Raw genomic sequence first — 6,353 nt, 5'->3', positions numbered from 1 at the left:
GCCCTGATATTTACTTCTTAGCTTTATTACCGTTTGAATATGAAGTGCTAGAGGCCTGTTTTTTAGGACTGTTAATTGCAGGATTACTCTGCAGAACAGCTGACCACAGTCTACTTGGAAGACAGGTATGAAATGTACATGGAGACATCATATATTCTCCTGGACCTTGTGGAAGAGTCCTCAATTCTACTGAACCAATTTAAGCTAGGAATTTGCAGAACCTTACCAGGGAACTCAAGCTCATCTTCAGCTAGGAAGAGGTTTATCTAAGAGTTTTGAAATTCTTTATTTATTTTTTTTCTTTACTGAAGAGAAACTATAAGAAAAATTAAATTCCTAGAATAGCTTCTTTTTTTCTTGGATAAGCTGAAAGCATAGTCTGAATGCACATACTAAGACTGAGAAAGATTTGGAGATTTGGAGATAGCATTATATTATGTCAACATATCTTCTCATTGACGACAGTTCAACGTGGAAGAAGCTACTGTTGAATCAAAAGTACGTGTCTTTAGGGAGGGGAAAAAAAGAAAGAGAGAGAGACATGAAAAGGGGGTAGAGGCACAGAGAGAGTTCCTTTAAGTGATAATTCAGTCTCCCTGGACTTTTTTGTTTGTTTATTTTATCTAGTAGGCTGAGAAATACGTTGTTCTCTCCAGATGAAAGGTGAAGATAGGTTTCAATTGAATTGAAAAAGGTATTTAATGAACTTGGCTGATGATAACCCTGGTAATAGAACATTGAATTGCAGTGAAATGCCTTACTTGCTTTGTATTCACAGGAGTTTAACTTAATAGTATAACTTAATGTTCTAGTAGTAGTAAATCAGGTTATCCATCCTAAAAGTGCTTTCTAAGTAACAGGAAGAGTAAAACAGAGAGGCAGGCAGTGCAGCAAAAAAGTTTTGCCCTTAGGTTGATTTTTTTTTTTAATAAAGGAGATGTACACAGTTCTCGGCTTAGATGCAAATGCTGAAATGCTTTATTCATGAAGTGATACGTGATTCAACCTCCCCACAAAGACTTGGAGCTATACCCCTTCAGTATGCAAAAAGATGGAAAGTGTCATGGGGGAGTGATATGGCAACACATATGTTTCTCACCATTCTTTCACTGTATAGTTTAATAACTAACATATCACAGGAGGCACTCTACCCCTCGAAGCCTTAAATGACATGTCCCATCAAAGTCCTTAAAGTAAACAATATGAACTATTTACATATTTCATCAAGGAACTGCTAACTCCCCTCCTCCTCATTCAGTTGTAAGTTGTTTTGCATCAGGAGGGGTCCAGGTTTTTTCTAGATCTCAGTAGGAAAGGCACAGCAAAAAATGGTGCAACAATGCTGTTTTAATAACAATAATAATAACAACAACAGAAATGGAGATAGAGATAGAAATAGAAAGAAAAAATAGAAATGGAAATAGAAACAGAAATAGAAATAGAAAGAAAAATAGAAATAGGAAGGAAAATACAGATGGTGAGTAAATCGTATGTCTCTTCAGGTGCTGTTCTGCAGCATTAGACAAGACCCAGATGCATGGTCACAGCACGCTGTGCAGATCCCATCAATGGTGAGGTTCACTCCTGCCCAGTACCATGTCTCCTTATACCTCCTGAAGCAAACAACAATATATATCTTGCTTTGACAGGTGTCTTCCTTTATGCCCACCAGAGCATGCCTAGGCAAAGATATCTTGGAAAGGTATCCAGAAGCAGAACAAATCCAGAGACTTCAAGCATATTGCCCTCCATTGTTATATACCTGGGGTTATGCAGCTGTTCCTCACATGAAGTTACGTGTAAGTCAAGCAGAAAACACAGTATGGTTGTCAGGCGTTGATCAAGATCACTGGCTCCTCGAATGCAATGTCTTCCATAAGACTCCCAATGCAACAGTATTTCTCCTTTGCTTCCCTTGGGAGCCAAGACAGAAAAAAGGCGTACAAGAAAGAGGAGTACAGACTGGAAAAGAGAGTGTGATGGGATGACAGCCTATGGCAATTAGTGTATCTTTCCACTCTGAAAAGTCTAAAGGTGCCTACAGTTCTCAAATTTTACCATTCCTCTGCTGTCAACAAACATATGTGGAATGAGGGCTGATTTAAATAGAAGATAACACCAGCTGTTGATGTTGGTTTTTCCATTAGCTTTAGTGACAAACAGATGTGCAAGAGGTCTACTTGTGATGGGCTCTGCGACTGTCCCCTCTGTGATAGGATCTGTGCTCTTTTAAAACAGAAGCAAAACATATAAATGTCATACAAAGGAAATGTTATGAGTAGACTTGAGTGCAAAATGTTCAGAAACTTGGATATTAATATTCACTACAAAAATCCTCTTTTTTTTTCTTGTAAATATCTGATTCTGCGTATTAGATGTATCTGCCTTCTGGATGACACAGGACAGTACAATAACAGAGGCAGCAGATCTGCCAGAGTTTGAAGACATGGTGTGATGAAGGCAGAGGACCATATGAGACCACACTAGACACCTGATCAAAGAAACCAAATGCTAATTAGCAGACCTACTCTGCAGCTCTGTCTCCTCAGTGTACCTGTAAGGATGATTGTTAAATGAGTAAAGTAAGAAAGGAAGTTTCCTGAAGGTAATGACTCATTTATGTTGCTCTATTGCAGGATTCCTTAACTAAGACTCTATTGCCTGATTTAAATTCTTTTTTTTTTTTTTTTTGATTTGCAGCTGCATCAAGTACTTGCAGCTTGAAATGAAATGAATAATGCTGTTTCTCTGAATGTATGAAAGTTTCCTTCCCCTCAGGGGTTCTGTGAAGATACAATATCAATATATCATGCATGCTTATAATATTGTGATGAGTTCCAGGCAATAGTTTATGAAAAAAATATTTGGCTTTTTTCATCTGAGTGAGTTCTGAATGGTATATAGTAAATTAGGCCTCATTGGAAAATATGGAGGAAAAAAACAGATAATGAAGAGACACTTGCTTAAATTATTTCCAGCTAGGCTGTACACTGAAAGAGGTAGGATGGTCATGGGAAATATCTAATGAATTCTAAGGCTCATAGTGGACTCAAAGATAGTCAGTTTCAGGGTCCAAATTTCCATTATCTTCTGTTTGCATATTGTTATTGACTGCTTAACAATTCCAAGAATTGTTAGAGCTCTGAGGACACTAAGAGGCCTTGGTCAACCTTCCAAGGTTCCATCCACCCCTTCTACTCATGAGTCCAGGCCATTTTAAGCTCCATCATGGGCGGTTAGTCCCTGTTAGTTTGATGTATGTTGTAGGTTTGCTTGTTCCTACCTGTATCGTAGCATGTGCGTGCCTGGCCACAGTCCCGACTGCTGTGCCTGAGCTGTGGACTGACAATCTGGTTTGACCTCAGACTTGTCCTGTCACCTGCCTTGATACTACTGGACTGGATCTGACCAAGGGTACTATTAAATGATTTGGCTTACATTCATAGATTACTCCTTGTCTTGCTTCAAATGTGGTCTGAGGAAAGCATCATTTTCTTGAAGCTTGGGGAAAAAGCTGTATATGAAAACAGCAGCAGGTCTCATGTTATTTGCAATCAAGTCTTCTTCATGTCACAACACTCTTTAGTGAGCTGGAGGGCAGAACACTTTTCCTTGGGAAATGCATCAGTCCTATCAAATCTTATAGTAGTCAAGAATTTCCAGATTAGACTTAGAAAACAACTAGAAGCCAGAGATGGGCGTCATTTACTGTTTTGGCTTTGAAGGAGATTTTGAATGCTGTATGAAAATGTGCTGGGAGTCGTTTGTGACTCAATGCTTACAGAATCTAATTAATGGATGGGATTCTCATTTTCTTATATTTATATGAGCACTTATTTTATGGGATATTGCACAATTCACAACAGCTGCAAATCTAGTCAACGGGCAGTCCATACTTCATGCAGAATAGGATGTGTATTTCTTTTTCTGTTTGACAGGTAACCTTGTTGTTATCAGATAGCTTGAACAGTGGACCATTAAGAATTTATTGCTCCTTGCAGAAACTCATCTGTGATAACAACAGAAGGTGCACCAGAAAAATCCATAGCCCACAGTCAAAATCATTTTCTTTATGCAATATAAGAGAATCGTTCCTTATAAAAAAATTATTCTTCAAACGAAGAAAGAAAATACTCTAGTTATTCTGATAGTCTAATTCTTTGGGTTTAGGAAAAAATAACAATAGCAAAAAAAATAAAATTTAATAAAGAAAACAAGGTATTTTCTATCTATCTGCTCTGTGAAGGTAAGAGTCAGGAAGAATTGCCTGTAGGATTCTTTAATGTAAACTGAATGTTGGCACGTGGTTTCTCAGTTTAGACTGACACATCTTTTTTTCAAAGTGAAGATAGCAGTTAATCATATTTATCTAGCATTTTTATAATATTTGTCTACACTTTCTTCCAAATTTCTTTGGTCAGTACCACAGAAAATTCTTAAGTAGATCTGTGTGATATTATGTGATGATTTTCTTCAAAGCTTAGAAAATAAGTTACCAGATATCTTCAGTCCACAGGGCCCTATTCAAAGAATTATCAAATATTTTAGGCTGGAATTATATTCTGATTTTAGGATCTCAGAAGGTCATCTAGTCCAGTTCCCTCCTCCAAACAGGACTAACTACCATGTTGTATTGGACCTTGTTTCCTCACATTTCAGAAATCCCTAAGTCTGGATATTTCCCAGGAGGAGTCAGACTCCATCCTCTCTGCCACTACCTTAAATAAAGGAAAACTGTAATGAGGCTTCTCACTCCTCCTCCTTCAATCACTTCTTCTCCAACTTATAAATCCAGCTCCCTCACTCTCTCCACATACATTAAATGCTCCATCCTCCTAACAATCATTCCAACTGAAACACCTCACCTTGTAGACAATGGCAATCTAGAGTGCCTGCATGTCACTCTAGCTTGAATGACTAACTCCCAATCTCTGCTGTCAAGAAACAAGCAAATGTAATAAATCCCTAAAAGTAATGTTGGGTGGGGCTCTGAGCAACCTGATCTAACCGAAGATGTCCCTGCTTACTGCAGAGGAGTTGGACTGGATGACCTTTAAAGGTCCCTTCCAACCCAAGCCATTCTATGATTCTATGATTCTATGATTCTGTGATTCTGTGATTCTGTGATCCTATGACTCTATGACTAGGAGGCTCTTCAGCACAGCATCAGCTGAAAGGTGGGCCTCTAGGTGCATAATAAATCAGAGACAAACTGCTGTCACAAACCAATAAAAAGCAAGCAAGAAAATGATACTTTTTGTTTTTACATATGGATACAGAATTTAACAGTAAAATACCTCATTGAATTAAAGTAGCCCAGAGTATCTAGAAGCAAAATATTAAACTGAGGTGCTTTTAATGTTTTAGCAAATTGCAGAAGGTACTTTAAGAAGTATCCCACGTCTAGTTTTGAAGTTAGCCCTGGTTGGAGCAGGAGTTTGTCCTAGATGGTATCTAAAAGTCTCTTCCAAATTAAATTACTCTGTTTTTATTCTATACCCTGAAACACTCAATTCTATGACATACTTAAGAGAGGATCATCTGTAAAGACAAGAGCAAATGACCAATGGATGAAGGAAAGAACATTAAAATGGAGATAAAAGAATATATAGATACTTGAGTCCAACATTTAGAAATATAGGTTGTTCCAGAAATACCCACTAACCTGACACTTAGAGATCTCTACGAGTCTGTTTTCCCTGAATTTTCACTCCAGCTCCTGTGTCTCATTTGCATCATCTCACTCCATCCACTGCATCAGCATAATTTCCTGTGCAGTAACACAGTAATAAGGGTAACTCTTTCAAAAGGACATCACAAATCCCACTATTTTGTATCCTAGCTAAGAGCCCTGACTCCTCTGCTCAAGCCCATTTTGTTTCTTCTGTCCTTAGGGGATGAGATTTATTTTGTGCAGTAGAGAACAGATTCAATAGGATAAACAAAGCCTCTTTAATCCCATCTGAACTAGGTTGCAATTTGTGATATTTTTCTGAACTGAAAGAAACCTGTCCACTTTGTGTACTAGAACAAGTGACCCAGCTGGAAACATTAGGCAGATTCATGAATACAAAAGCCCTTCCCTAGAGCATTTATGAAACTTTGCTGCTAACCTCTAGTAAGACTCTCAGACTTGCTAAATTCAGGCGTTCACTTCCAATGCACAAAATACAACAAAGGGATCTAAACTGTGCAAGAAGTCTGTTGAAATCTAGCAGAAGTTTGTCAACAAAACACTACTAATATCATGATGCAATAGAATCGTCAATATAAAGATGGTGATATTGGGTCAAGTCTAAATATAGCTTCTTGGTGTTAATACCAGTACCTTGCTTCTGACCAAGAGCGGCTGG

This window comes from Phaenicophaeus curvirostris, chromosome 3 (assembly GCF_032191515.1).
Source record: "Phaenicophaeus curvirostris isolate KB17595 chromosome 3, BPBGC_Pcur_1.0, whole genome shotgun sequence".
Classification (NCBI taxonomy): Eukaryota; Metazoa; Chordata; class Aves; order Cuculiformes; family Cuculidae; genus Phaenicophaeus; species Phaenicophaeus curvirostris.
Note: the sequence above shows the minus strand (reverse complement) of the source record.